The following is a 13,866-nucleotide window of genomic DNA, read 5'->3' as shown; positions in this document are numbered from 1 at the left end:
GTAATTAATAATCCGCAAAGATCGGTACATACTATGCTTGCTTCATTATGAAGGATGGCTGTTCTCATAGACATTTGTGTGGTGACAATATAGCTAGTATGTAGGTGCTTATTATAGAATAAGTTCATTGAACATGACTCACACAGCTGAACAACTGATGAAGTTCACTCATGTGTCAGCAGTTGTTCACATAGTGATAGTTGTACAAGTATCCTTAGACTTGAAGTCATCATAGTCATCTTGTGTACACTGAACTATGTTTTGGTTTAGCTCTTAGTCTCAAGGGACAATTATAAGGGATCTACTGGGTATAGGAATTTGTACACGAAGATAGTGTATGATCAATAAAGGATCTACCCCTTCCAGTGTAGGAAGAGAATGTTCAATGCTGATCCACTTATGTTAGTTCAGGAATCTCTGGTCAGAGTGAATGAAATTAGAAAGGAGTTTCTAATTTACATTAAATAGAACTAAATATAGTGAATGGGAAAGCAAGTGATTAAATAAGATAGGCTTGACACAAGTTCCATGCCTTGTATTTAATCGTTACATTGCAGGGTAGAAAGAATTAATTGTACGGTAACTACTCACTGAATAGGTTCTTGGTATTCTAAGCAGTGAATTCGTAACCGGATAATCGCGATATGCTGATAAGTATCCCTCACGATGTAGAATAAATATGATTAATTAATTAATCATATTTAATGAATTAGAGAATTTATATATAAATAATGATAAAATAGTTTTATTATTATTTATTTCTACTACCGGCTTAATATTGAACCTACAGGGTCACACCATAAAAGAGAATGATTTAATGGTGGAGGAATTAATTAATAATGGCTGATAATTATTTATTTATGAAATAAATAATTAATTGGCAAATTTAATAATTGATTAAATGAGATTTAATTGATTATAAATTAATTAAGAAAAGGTTCCTAATATTATTAATTAAGAATTTAATTTTTGGAAATTAAATCAAGTGAGAGAATTATTTCTAAAGTGTTTAGAAAAAGGATTAATAATTAAAAGGTGTTTTAATTATTAGTGAGAATAATAAAGGGTTAATAGTAATAATATTTTTTGGAAAAATTTTCAGCTGAAAATTTTGCCTATAAATATACTATTATAAACCCTATTTTTGTCTCAAACCAAAAAGATTTACAAAATCCTAATTCTCTCCATCTCCTCCTCCTTCATTACATCGTTTTCTTGGTGGATACCGGTGGAGTGCTTCACACTTGAGGAGCAGCTGCTAATGATCTCCGTTCATCGTTTTTGGATCGCCATTAAAGACCTCCATATTTCCATTAACGTAAAGCTTCTTAAGGTAAACATACTGAACTACGAATTAAATATTATTTTTCGCATGGATCCTGCGGAGGGTTTCGGTTTTTTAAGATTTAAATTTACGTTTTCGCTGCGTTTATGTGCTAAAAACCCTTCAGTTCAAAATACTCCGTATGAGATATAGAGTGACAAATGTCATAGCATATCATTTATGAAAATTTGGGGACGTGAAGCGTTTGTAAAACGTTTAGCCTCTGACAAGCTTGGACCAAAATTAGATTGATGTTATTTTATGGGATACCCAAGTGAAAATTGGGTATAGTTTTTATAATCCTTCCGAGAATAAAGTATTTGTTGCTCGGGCCGCTATATTTCTTGAGGGAGAACTACTTTCTAAGAAAATCAGTGGGAGGATAATACATCTCGATGAAGATCAAGAACCACATAATAATATTGAACCAGATTTGGAATAAGATCAGGATGTACATCAAAATGTTGAAAGTAATCATATCCAAGAAACACAGGATATTCATAGATCTAGTAGGATTCACTATGAGCCCGGGAAAAATTATGAATTTCTTTTGACTCAAGATGGTGATGTGATGCTTACGGATAACGATAAGCCTCTCACCTACCAAGATGCTATGAACAGTTCAAACTCCGAGAGATGGCTAGAGGCCATGAAATTCGAGATGGAATCCATGTATCAAAATAAAGTATTGACTTTAGTTGATCCACTCGAAGGGTTAAAACCTATAGGGTGCAAGTGGGTTTTTAAAAAAAACTGACATGGATGGTAAAGTACAGACCTATAAGACACGACTAGTGGCAAAAAAAAAAGATTCAAACAAATTCGTGGTATAGACTATGATGAGACTTTTTCACCGGTTACTATGGTCAAGTCCATCAGGATTTTGTTAGCAATAGTTGTTTACTTTGACTATGGGATTTGGCAAATGGATGTTAAAACTGCTTTCTTATATGGGAGCCTTGAAGAGGATGTATATACGGTACAACTTGAGGGTTTTGTCGATCCAAAGTTTGCTAAGATAGTTTATAAGTTGCTTCTATCTATTTATAGATTGAAGAAAGCCTCAAGGAGAATGAATATTCATTTTGATGAATAGGTCAAAGAGTTTGGATTTATTCAAAATGAAGATGAACCATGTGTTTACAAGAAGGTTAGTGGGAGCCATGTGACATTCCTAGTATTATATGTAGATGACATATAACAAATAAGGAATGGCATACCTTCTCTACAGGCTGTTAAGACTTGGTTGAGAAATAGTTTCTCGGTAAAAGACTTAGGCGATGCTACCTATATATTAGGGATCAATATCTATAGAGATAGATTGAAAAGATTAATCGACCTAGTCGGAGTACATACATTGATAAAATATTGCATCATTTTAGGATGCAAGAGATAAAGAAAGGATATATTTCGATGTCTCGTGGGATAGTGATCTCAAAAGATAATTTCCTCTAAATCATTAGATGATAAGGGCCGTTTGAGAAAGCTTCATATGCTTTAACAATAGGATCTATAAAGTGTATAATGATATGTATTTATCCTGATGTTTCATATGCTTTGAGCATGACGAGCAGATACCAGTCTAATCTAGGTGAGGGTCACTGGATAATTTTCAAGAATATTCTTAAGTACTTAAAGAGGACTAAAGATTTATTTTTGTTGTATGGAGAAGATAGGGAACTGGTTGTAAAGGGTTACACTGATACTAGTTTCTTAACCTAATTTATGGATAGACAAGGATGATTATGTGTCTATGTCTGGTTTATGTTTTGTCTAAATATAAGTTATGTTAGCTGAAATTGTTCACAGTAATACCATTGATGATTCTATAATGGAAGCTGAATATATTGATACTTTTGAAACATCCAAGGAGACTATTTAGGCATGTCCTTAGGCGATATCACCTTATTAATGAGATTAATGATCAAAAAGATATAAATATAAAGTGCATAGTAGTGATAGTGTTGTAACACTGACTAAGGCTTTGTCGCAGTAGAAGCACGATGGTCATACTAGTTCCATAAGTATTAGATACATGAGTGATTGGCTCTAGTGCAAGTGGGAGATTGTTATTGTTTGTGCCCTAGAAATAACACTATGATGTTTTTTGTTTAAGACATAAGGATTATTAATGTTTATATTCTATCGATTATTCCCTTTATAATTTATTAATTCTTAATTTACTACGATATAAATGTTAGATTAATAAATGTCCTAGGAATATGATATGCAATTCTATATCTCTAAGTACGTGACTTAGAAATGAGATTATTAGAATAGTATCAATATTCCTAAAGGTCCCTAATCAAGTATTATTATTAAGGGACAATAATATTGCATTAACACTGGTGTGTTTATTGACTGATGATCACATCTCATTGATCATAGGTATGATGATACTAAAATCAAAAACACAGGTAGATGTATATGTACATGGTACTGGACAGACCCAATGTGAGATTCTACATGTCTGTTGTGTCATAAGTAATTCTCATAGTGATAATGATGTAATGGTCCTTAGACCTGAAGTCATTATATTTCTATACGAGAATTAATATACATTGATTCCATTAAAAGTTGTCCTTGACCGAGTAATGATAAAAGTGGACATTGGGTATATTATGAATCGTACGAGAAATATGAAAGATCTAGATAAGATTTAGCCCTCCTATTTTAGGAGTGATATTATTGGCCTCTTGTGTGAGCTAGACTATGAAATGCATGGCCACGCTCAAATATTGATTTGATATGATAGTCTATTCATTGATCAAGAAAACTTGGATTAAACTATGATGAGGATGACACATTACATGCCTCTAGTTTAATCTATAATATTTGGTTAAAGGGAATATATTACATTGTACATTATTCACGAAAGGTTTAATCGATCACCGATTTAATTATTATTACTTGGGTAACAATGATGTATTACTAGATGCCGCTCATTGTTTACGATTTTAAATTAGATTTAAATTTTGTTATCAATGTAATAATAACCTATAGGGTCACATACAAAGAATGCTTGAAGGATTATTTAATTTAATTTGGAATTAAATTAAATTAAAGTAATTTGAATTATTTATAATATTAATTTAGTTTGACTTAATTAATTAGATAAATAATAATATTCAAATTTACTAATATTAATTATAAAATTTATTTGTTAAATAAATTAAGTGAGACTTAATTATAATACAAATAGTAATTTCGAATTAATAATAACTCCTAATTAGTTAAGAGTTATAATTCATTTTTCTACTCTCTATATAATATCTCTTGTTTTACTAAAACCCTGGCCACCAAGAGAGAAGATGGAGAGAGCAAGAAGAAACGGGTTTGTGCTAGTACAGTACACATCCAATCCTTGAGTTCAAGCATTCGTGTGGACACCGATAGAGCGTAGATCGCGAGTGCGAGATGTATGGTGATTGAACAAGCTCTGGATCTCCATTAGTCAACCAATTTGTAAAGCTTCTTAAGGTAAACAATCTGATTTACGAATTAAATATCTATTTTTCGCATGGATCCTGCGGTGGATTTCGAAAATTCTGATTTTTCACGTTTTTAATTACTGTTTTCGTTGCGTTTATGTGCTCGAAACCCAACAGGGACCTAGTAGTAGCTCTACTCCTAAGGAGGTAGAGGAACCGAGGAGAAGTAAGCATGCAAAGGTAGTTAAGTATTTTGGAGGTGATTTTATCACTTACAATGTTGAGGACGAACCTTTAACTTTCCGACAAGCAATGGATTCTTCGGAGTCTAGGCATTGGAAGGGCGTTGTGAAGAGTGAAATTGACTCTATTATTTCTAATGGAACATGGGAGTTGATTGATCTCCCTATTGGGTGTTCTACTATAGGGTGCAAGTGGGTCTTTAAAAGGAAGTTGATCCCTGACGACTCAATAGATAAGTACAAAGCTTGACTGGTAGCTAGGGGTTTTAAGCAAAAGGAAGGAATTGATTACTTTGATACATACTCTCCGGTTGCAAGGATGGTAACAATCCAAATGCTTATAACATTGGCTTCCGTCCATGGTCTTATCATCCATTAGATGGATGTAAAGTGTTAGGAGCAATTGCTAATATCAACATAAACTACAGAAGCATCACCGGATGATGACTACATCGACAGATGATAATGCATCGACGGATGATGACTACAAGCATCGGCAAATGATGACTACATCGACGGATAATGATGACATCGACGGATGTTGATAATCGACGGATAATGATATCAACGGATGATGATGACAACGGATGATGAAATCGGTATTTGTCTCATCAGTTGAACTTTGAGGAGGAAAAGGAAATAAGAACTCAAGTCGGTGAAAGACTTTATCTCAGAAGCAATTGTATAGGTTTCCTTGTTGTTAATAGAATAGGATTCCTTATACATTGGGGGCGTTACACTCTCATTCAAGATTCTATTCATGCGCTCTGCAACGCCATTCTGCTATGGTGTCTCTGGAATAATTTTGTTCATTCTAATTCCAAATTTTGCACAATAGCTTTTAAATTTATCACTACTATATTCACCACCATTATCTTACATCAAACTCTTCACCTTTAAATCAGTTTGATTTTCAATTTCAGTCTTTCATTTATTAAAAGTAGCAAACATAATTGATTTATTCTTCAAAAAATAAACCCATACCTTTCTAGTGGAATCATCAATGAAAGTGACATAATAGCGAGATCCGCCTAATAACGCAACTGTTTTTGGACCATATACATCTGTATGAACTAGATTCAACTTCTTAGCCTTGGGAGTCCTTCCTGATTTTGTAAAAGCAACACATTTCTCCTTTCTCAGAATACATGGCTCATAAAACCCAATTTTCACATTCTTCAATTCTGGAATCTTTCCCTTCGAAATTAACATTTTCATACCCTTTTCACTCATATGACCAAATATTTGGTGCCACAAAGTTGAAGACCCAATCTCATTGGAAACTGCCTTTGCTTCATAACTAGATTGTTCAACAATTTACAAAGTCCCCTTTTTCTTTTCACGAGCAATAACTAGATTCCCTTTTGTATCCTTCCAATGTCCGTCTTCGAAAGTAACTCAATACCCTTCGTTATCTAACTGACCTACAAATATCAACATCTTCTTAAGTCCAGGAATGTACCTTACATCTTTTAATGCCCAGCTAGTACCAAAAGAGGTTCTGAGATTAATATCTCCCATGCTTGCAATATCCAAACTCATCATCAGCGAGATGGACTTTACCAAAAATTTCAACTCTGAAATTTGATATCAAATACTTGCAAGAAGAAGCATGAAATAATGCACCCGAATCCTTAACCCATGATTTAACCGAACATTCAACACAACAAATCAAAGCATCGTCATCCATCATTTCTTCAACTACGTTAGCGGAATTATCCTCTTTACTCTTTCCTTTAGGAGCGGCGAGAGCTGTGGCGCCCTCCAAACGCGGGTCAGAAGTTTGGGGTCCACACACACACACACCTTATTTTTAACCTGCTTATAACATTAATAAAGATGATAATAATATGCAGTGACCCTACTTACCAACTACCACAGACCGCAACAGGTTAAAGTATGTACACAAGCCACACACACACTTTATATTACAAACGTCCAAATCCCAACTATTCAAACTCAGAACTGGGTATTTAACATTATTACAAACTTTTACAAACTTAAATTATCCCAAAAGATGCCTGCTAGCTTAACTCGATCAACCTGGACCCCTAGCTCTCACACTGGATTGGGGATCCTCGCTACCAACTGGTTCCTTCTTAACTGGAAAAGAACATAAACAACATCGCACAAATGAGCTAACTAGCTCAGCAAGTCTCAATGACAAGATTGAGAATAATGATCATCAAATGGAAAGGGTTATGATATCAAGTGAACAATGAATTATGATTTAGAATTGGATATTATATTTTTATTTTAAAAACCAAGGTTAGGCTGCTGATCAGTCATGCACTAACCCCGAGCAAAGCACATAACACTGCTCTAACTACTGGATCTAAGGCACACATTGGCCTAACTTGACCATTAATATGGTCTGACCACGAATCTAGTCCACAATTTTATAAAAACAATCCAATTCTAACATGATAACAGAATAAACAATGTAAAGCAATAAACAGAATCATAAATAGCAATGGATGTTTGATAATAAAATGATTTCAATCTTCACAAATGATCAATGTGGCAATTTCAGAGCTTGGTTGTTAAGTAATGAAAGAATTGGATAACAAAGGAATCAACGTTTCAAGGTTTCAAGGATTTGGTCTCTCAAAGCGTAAGGTACAATGGTTTGAATATGTAAGTAATCTGGTTCAGTGTTTGGTACTTAGTTTGTATGTATTTGTGGAGTAGTATCGTATATTTATGGTTCATATTTGGGTATACAACAATCGATGGTTTAAAAAGTGTAAGTCATATGTCATAGCCTATTTGTATATTCGAGGATTCAACTCAACTCAAATAAGAATGTAATAAGTAAATAGTGGATCTACCGTTAGAGAGATCTCGCAAAGTAACATATGTCAGAGGATTCAGAAACAAGGTTCATCTACAGACTTGAGGAGTTAATTCACTGGAAGAAGTTCAAGAAATTGATCAAGCCTCAGTGATATAAATCAAGATCGTGGATTTAATCAAGTGACAGAGATCTCGTCAGAGTATCATTAATTACAAGGATTTAATCTGAAGAAAATCAAAGTGTCAAAGTCAAGACATGAAGAAACGTCACGGAAGTTAGTCACTCATGAACCAGACAGTACATCGAGTGTCAACATTGAAGTGGTGGAATTGATTCATATATTTCAGTGATTTTCAGAAGATATACAGAAGAATAGATGCTGCTCAAGATTAGTATTAATTCTCTATTAATTAATTAAGTCATATAATTTAATTAAGAAAATAAATTATATCTGCAAAAGATTAATTTATTTGATTAATTAAATTAATTGATTAATTAATTCTGAATTAATATTAAGAATTTTCAGAATTTAAATTGGTTTAAAAATCTGTTTTAATTCAACAAGACAACTGATTGTATTAGTATGACAATCGGTATGACAATCAATAGTCATACCGAAAGTCATGCTAATTCAGTTGATTGTCTTACCAGAATTATTATTAGATTAAAATCACTTATTAATTCAGCAAAAACAATCTGTTTGAACTACTATGACAATCGGTATGACAATTGATTGTCATACCGAAAGTCTTGCTAGTTCATTCTGATTGTCTTGCTAGCTCTAAAGATAGTCCTACCGATTGTCTTACTGAGCCAAATGATTGTCATGCCAGCTCTATTTTCATTCGGATGAATTGATTAAAAGAAGCAGAAGCATTCATTCACATATCCAATACAGAACACAAAAAAAACAAGAACACAGAAAGCAAAAGCAGCCGCCTCTGAAACATTCCATTTTTCATCTGCTTACTTCAAGATCAATTTCTAGATTGTAAAGTTAAATCTAATCAACTAGAAATCTTTATCTTGTTCTTGTGTAACAATCTAGCGGATCAAAATCCCTAGAACTTAATCTCAAATTGCGTTTAGCATTTGATTCTAATTATTGCAAAAATAGAAAAAGTTCATGTCGAATTTATTCTAAATTTGTGATAATTAATTTGAGATTAATTCCTTGTAATCGATACAGTTGTTGTAACACATTTCAAGTTTAATAATATTCTTATTTAACTTGAATTTTGTTTCACATTTTTTATTCCGCATTTATTCGATTATTCGGTACCGTTTGTATTCAACCCCCCTTCTACAAACGCATTGGGACCTAACAAAAAGAATAAGGTTTACGACTCAAGATCAATAACTGGAATCAGGGTTTAGGGTTCAGTGCTTCAAAGCACTTGCAATATAAAACAAGACTATCAAGCAACTACAATATATTTCGAGAAAGTTCAGAACACTTGCCTGGTACTAGCTTGCTATACTGCACTAACTTCCAATTACAACCGTCTATTCCTTGACTATCTGTTTCCCTTTTCTACGCCTTGCCTCTTCTGCTCACATATCATAAGCATCTATCAATATTCAACTCATACGATTCTATTCGATACACACTTCTATCTACCCTTTGTTTTACCCAAATCCGATTAACGGATTGAAAGTTACGCAATAAACAAGTAAACACCGAAAATATAGACCGATAATCAATCAACAAGTCACATATAACATGTAACACGTCAAACAATCAATGATATATTATTTATAAAGGAGTCTCAGGTTGTAAATAGGCTTTCGGGTATTTAAAATGATTTTTAAAATATTTTTCGGAATTAAAATGGGTCGTTGGATAAATTTTAAAGCAATAAACAGGGTTCGGTTGGCCAAATCTGGCTCCAAAACAATTTTATAATAATTATCGAGCCTTGAAAATAATTTAAAATAATATTTTAAACCTCGAAACTATTTTTCAAAATTTTTAAATCATTTTTAAATAATTAAATCTAATTAAATAATTAATTAAAATCAATTAATAATTAATTAAATCAATTAATCAATTAATTTTCTAATTAATTGACCAATTAATGAATTAATTATTAACTAAAATTAATTAACTAATTAATTCATACTTATTTTTGAATTAAAAATAAATTTTGGAATTAAAATAATAATTTTTTTGGAATTTTCAGAAATTAAAAACGAATTTTTATAAGTAAAATAAATAGGAAATATGATTTTTAAACATTTTTAAAACATGAATCCTATTTTTGCAAATTCTGGAAACTTCAGGGACCAAACTGCATCGTCCCCAAAAGTTTAGGTATCAAACTGTAATTTTACAGGGGGTCGCCGAAAAATGCCCTGTTTCGCCGGAGAAGACGATTCAGGGATGTTCAGGCCACCACCACCTCCAGATATGATCTACACCACACCAGGAATCTAACCATGCCATCAAATCACACAACCTATCCCTGAGTTGGCCGAATTTGGCCGAGAAGTTCGCCGGTTTCCTGCGAACTCGACGTGAACTTAAAATCACAACTCCCTTCGATTCACGAATCCTCTGTTAACGAGCTATATACCAATCGATTGCAAATTTCATAAGGAACACAACCCACTATATATCAACAGCTAATAACCCCTAGATCAAAAAGCCCTAAGTTTCAATTAAGAACATTCATACGGGTTATAAACCCTAATTTCAAAATTCGAAAATTAAACTCAATTTTGAACATGTTATTGAACTCTAAACCAGTCATATAATATATCAAAATCATCAGGAAAACAAGCTCTACAACATGCAATCATCAAATCATTTAAACAATCATCCGAACAAAAATTCATATTTTTAATTAAAATAATTCGAAAATAATAAAAATTATAGAAAAATAACCTTGATTTCTGCAGGTGTATGGATCACAGATTCTGAAAGTACTCCTCAAGACCTTGGATTTGGTTACTTGAGCTTTCCAAACAGAGATCACTAACACCTCGATTTGTTGGTTTGATTTTCAGAAAGGTTTATGAATATATGAATTTTCTCTGTAAAAACTATATAATTACTGTTTGCAAATGATTTTCGGTACGAAATAAAATACGGTAAAAGCTATTTATAATTACGGAAAATTAGTATCCCGTTGGATCATTCCGGATATAAAATGGTACGTTTATTTATAAAAACTGATCCAAACGGTAGCGGTTTTCGGGATAATTATCCAAATCAGTACAATTTGTACTGCAGTCTTGGTCTCAGCGCCTGGTTACACGTATTACGAGGTGATAATTGTGATAGTTTAATAAAAAGACCCCGTTTATCAAAAATAGGAGTTTTATTGATTTACCGTAACGAATAATGTATCGAAAATATTGCGCCGGGACCCGCACAGGACAAACCGTACTCCGGATCGAAAAAGTCGAAACATGGAAAATGCTCGGAATATTGCAATTAGGTTAGGAAGGAGTTCTCGGAAGAGTTTCGGGTTATAAAAACGTAAAAACGGATGACGTTGGTTGGTTCCCGATTGTATAAAATAGTTTTTAAATACTCGAAAAAAGATTTTATAAAATCTATATATTTCCAATAAAATCATAAATCAACATAAAAATAAATAGGAAGATATGACAATTATTTATATTTTATTTTGGACGTACAAAAATTAAAATACTCAATTAATATAATTTTTAAACATCCAAACACATTTAACACTTAACAAATAATTCACAGAATAAATATTAAACATACATAATAATTATTTATTAGCAAAATAATTATACGGTATATCCCAGATATTACAAGAGCTGTGCACTGATTTCTAAATTGACCCTTTTTCTGACAATTTGAACAAACAATATATGTGCAATCTTTGGATTGTCATCTCTTCTGTGACTTTGATCTGTTACGCCCCTTATTCTGCATTCTTTCAAACTTTCTGCCTCTACTCTCAGTACTCAACAAGGAACCCGACGACTCTCCTGAATTTCTTCTATGAATATCTTCTCCAAGAATCGAATCTCGAACTCCATCAAAAGGCATCTTACGGCTCCCAGATGAATTACTTGTAGCAAGAACAAAACATGACCAACTGTTTGGTAATGAGGACGCCAACAATAAGGTTTGTACTTCATCATCAAATTTAATATTCACCGATGTCAATCTTTCCAGGATAAAAGTAAATTCGTTCACGTGATAATCAACACAATCGCCTTCATTTAATCTCGTGCCAACTAACAAGCGAATCAAATGCACTTTATTTGAAGCAAACAACTTCTCATACATATTTGACAAAGCCTTGATCAAAACATAAGTTGTCGCTTCCTTGACGATATTGTAAGTAATGTTCTTCGCCAAAGTCAATCTAACAACCCCTAGAGCCTGCCGGCCCAAGAGCTTCCAGTCTTCATCCTTCATTGAAGCTGATTTCTTCCCTTCCAACGATTCGTGTAGTTTTTTTAGATACAAATAATCTTCAATTTTGCATCTTCCAAAACCCATAATCTTTATTATCAAAATTTTCGATCTTTACCTTTCCATCTTCTGCCATCGCTTCCACTTGCCTGAAAACCCGACTCTGATACCAGTTGTGAGTATACAACAACGAAAATAAAAACCAAAGTTAATAAATAAGAATAAGAAAATAAATGATAATCACAGAAGACAAAAATTACGTGGTTTGAAAATTTCTACTCCAGAAACCGCACTAATTTTGTATTAATATCGTACAATTGTGTTGTATTGTTATTTTATATTTAGTGAGAATATTTATAAGAGAATAAACTGAGTATAAATCAAAATATAGTTCAAATCTAAAAAATAAACTAACCCATAAATTAATTTAAATCTAAACAGTGTATTTTTATGAATTTAATTAATAAATTTTGAAACAACAACTATATTAATCATCATGATTAGTAATTACTATCGATACAAACCATCATAAAAGTTTAGTTGCAATAGTAGCTCAATTATTTTAGTCGTCAGATACATATTATGGTGGCTTTTTTATGTAGCCCTTTATAAATTTCATGTCATATGCATTATCAAACCCGTTACATTATTTGCTTTTTTGAATATTTATTTTGTTTCAAAATTTCGGCGGCTCTTACTTCACAAGTTCAAATGACACAAAATTACCTACATACAAATGCGATAGTATATAATTAAAAAAAGCAATACATTGTCATACTTCATAAATAAAACGGTAAAAATAGGTGATTAGGACATTGAATATAAGAATTATGTAAACTTCTAACATTTTTTTTAGAAAAAAAAATGTCCTTGAAATGAATTATATTTCAAAAAATAACAGAATAATTAGAAATTGCACAAATTATGTGTATTGAGTTAAATAAATGCTAAAAAATAAATATTCAGAGTATTTTTTGGTGAAATATATAGAAACTAGTTTTTAATGAAAATTATCTTGTATGTTTTCCAAAATTCCATCCAACAGTTTATTTATATGGTACTATATTTTACATAAGTATAACTTTTGAGGGCATGGATAGCAATATAGCATGCAAGATTTACATCCTTCTTCTATTCTTAATTTCTATTTTGAAAAGTTAGGGGGAATGAATTAGAAATGTAACCTATTTTATGACAAAAAAACATAACTGTTATTTTCTAGTCACCGTGCATATAGTCGATAGTCCATTAGTCGTGGTCCTCGAAATAACTTAGGAATCTAGCCACCATTTTTCAGTGGCCGCCTGTTGAACCTAGATACTTGCACATTACACTAGAAACTCAAACTTTGAAACTTATAATTCTGCATCAAGTATTATCCCAATTAAATACAACAATTATACAAACGGATGCGCAGCGCGACTGCATATTAGGTACATTTGTATTGTATTTTCAGAAGCCAAGAACCTCCCTCGTTAGTTCCTTTATAGTCCAACACTAAATTTTTTCTCCACGTTTCATTTCAAACTTGAATGGTATACATCACTCTCCGTTTACAAGTCAATAAATCTAACCAATGTTTTCCATATGGATCATCTCCATGCTGTGTATAAATAGTTGCCAAGAACCGTCCCTTATTTTCCATCTCAACAAACAAACACAATTAACCATCT

This window comes from Apium graveolens, chromosome 4 (genome assembly GCF_009905375.1).
Source record: "Apium graveolens cultivar Ventura chromosome 4, ASM990537v1, whole genome shotgun sequence".
Lineage (NCBI taxonomy): Eukaryota > Viridiplantae > Streptophyta > Magnoliopsida > Apiales > Apiaceae > Apium > Apium graveolens.
This window is presented reverse-complemented; position numbering follows the sequence as displayed.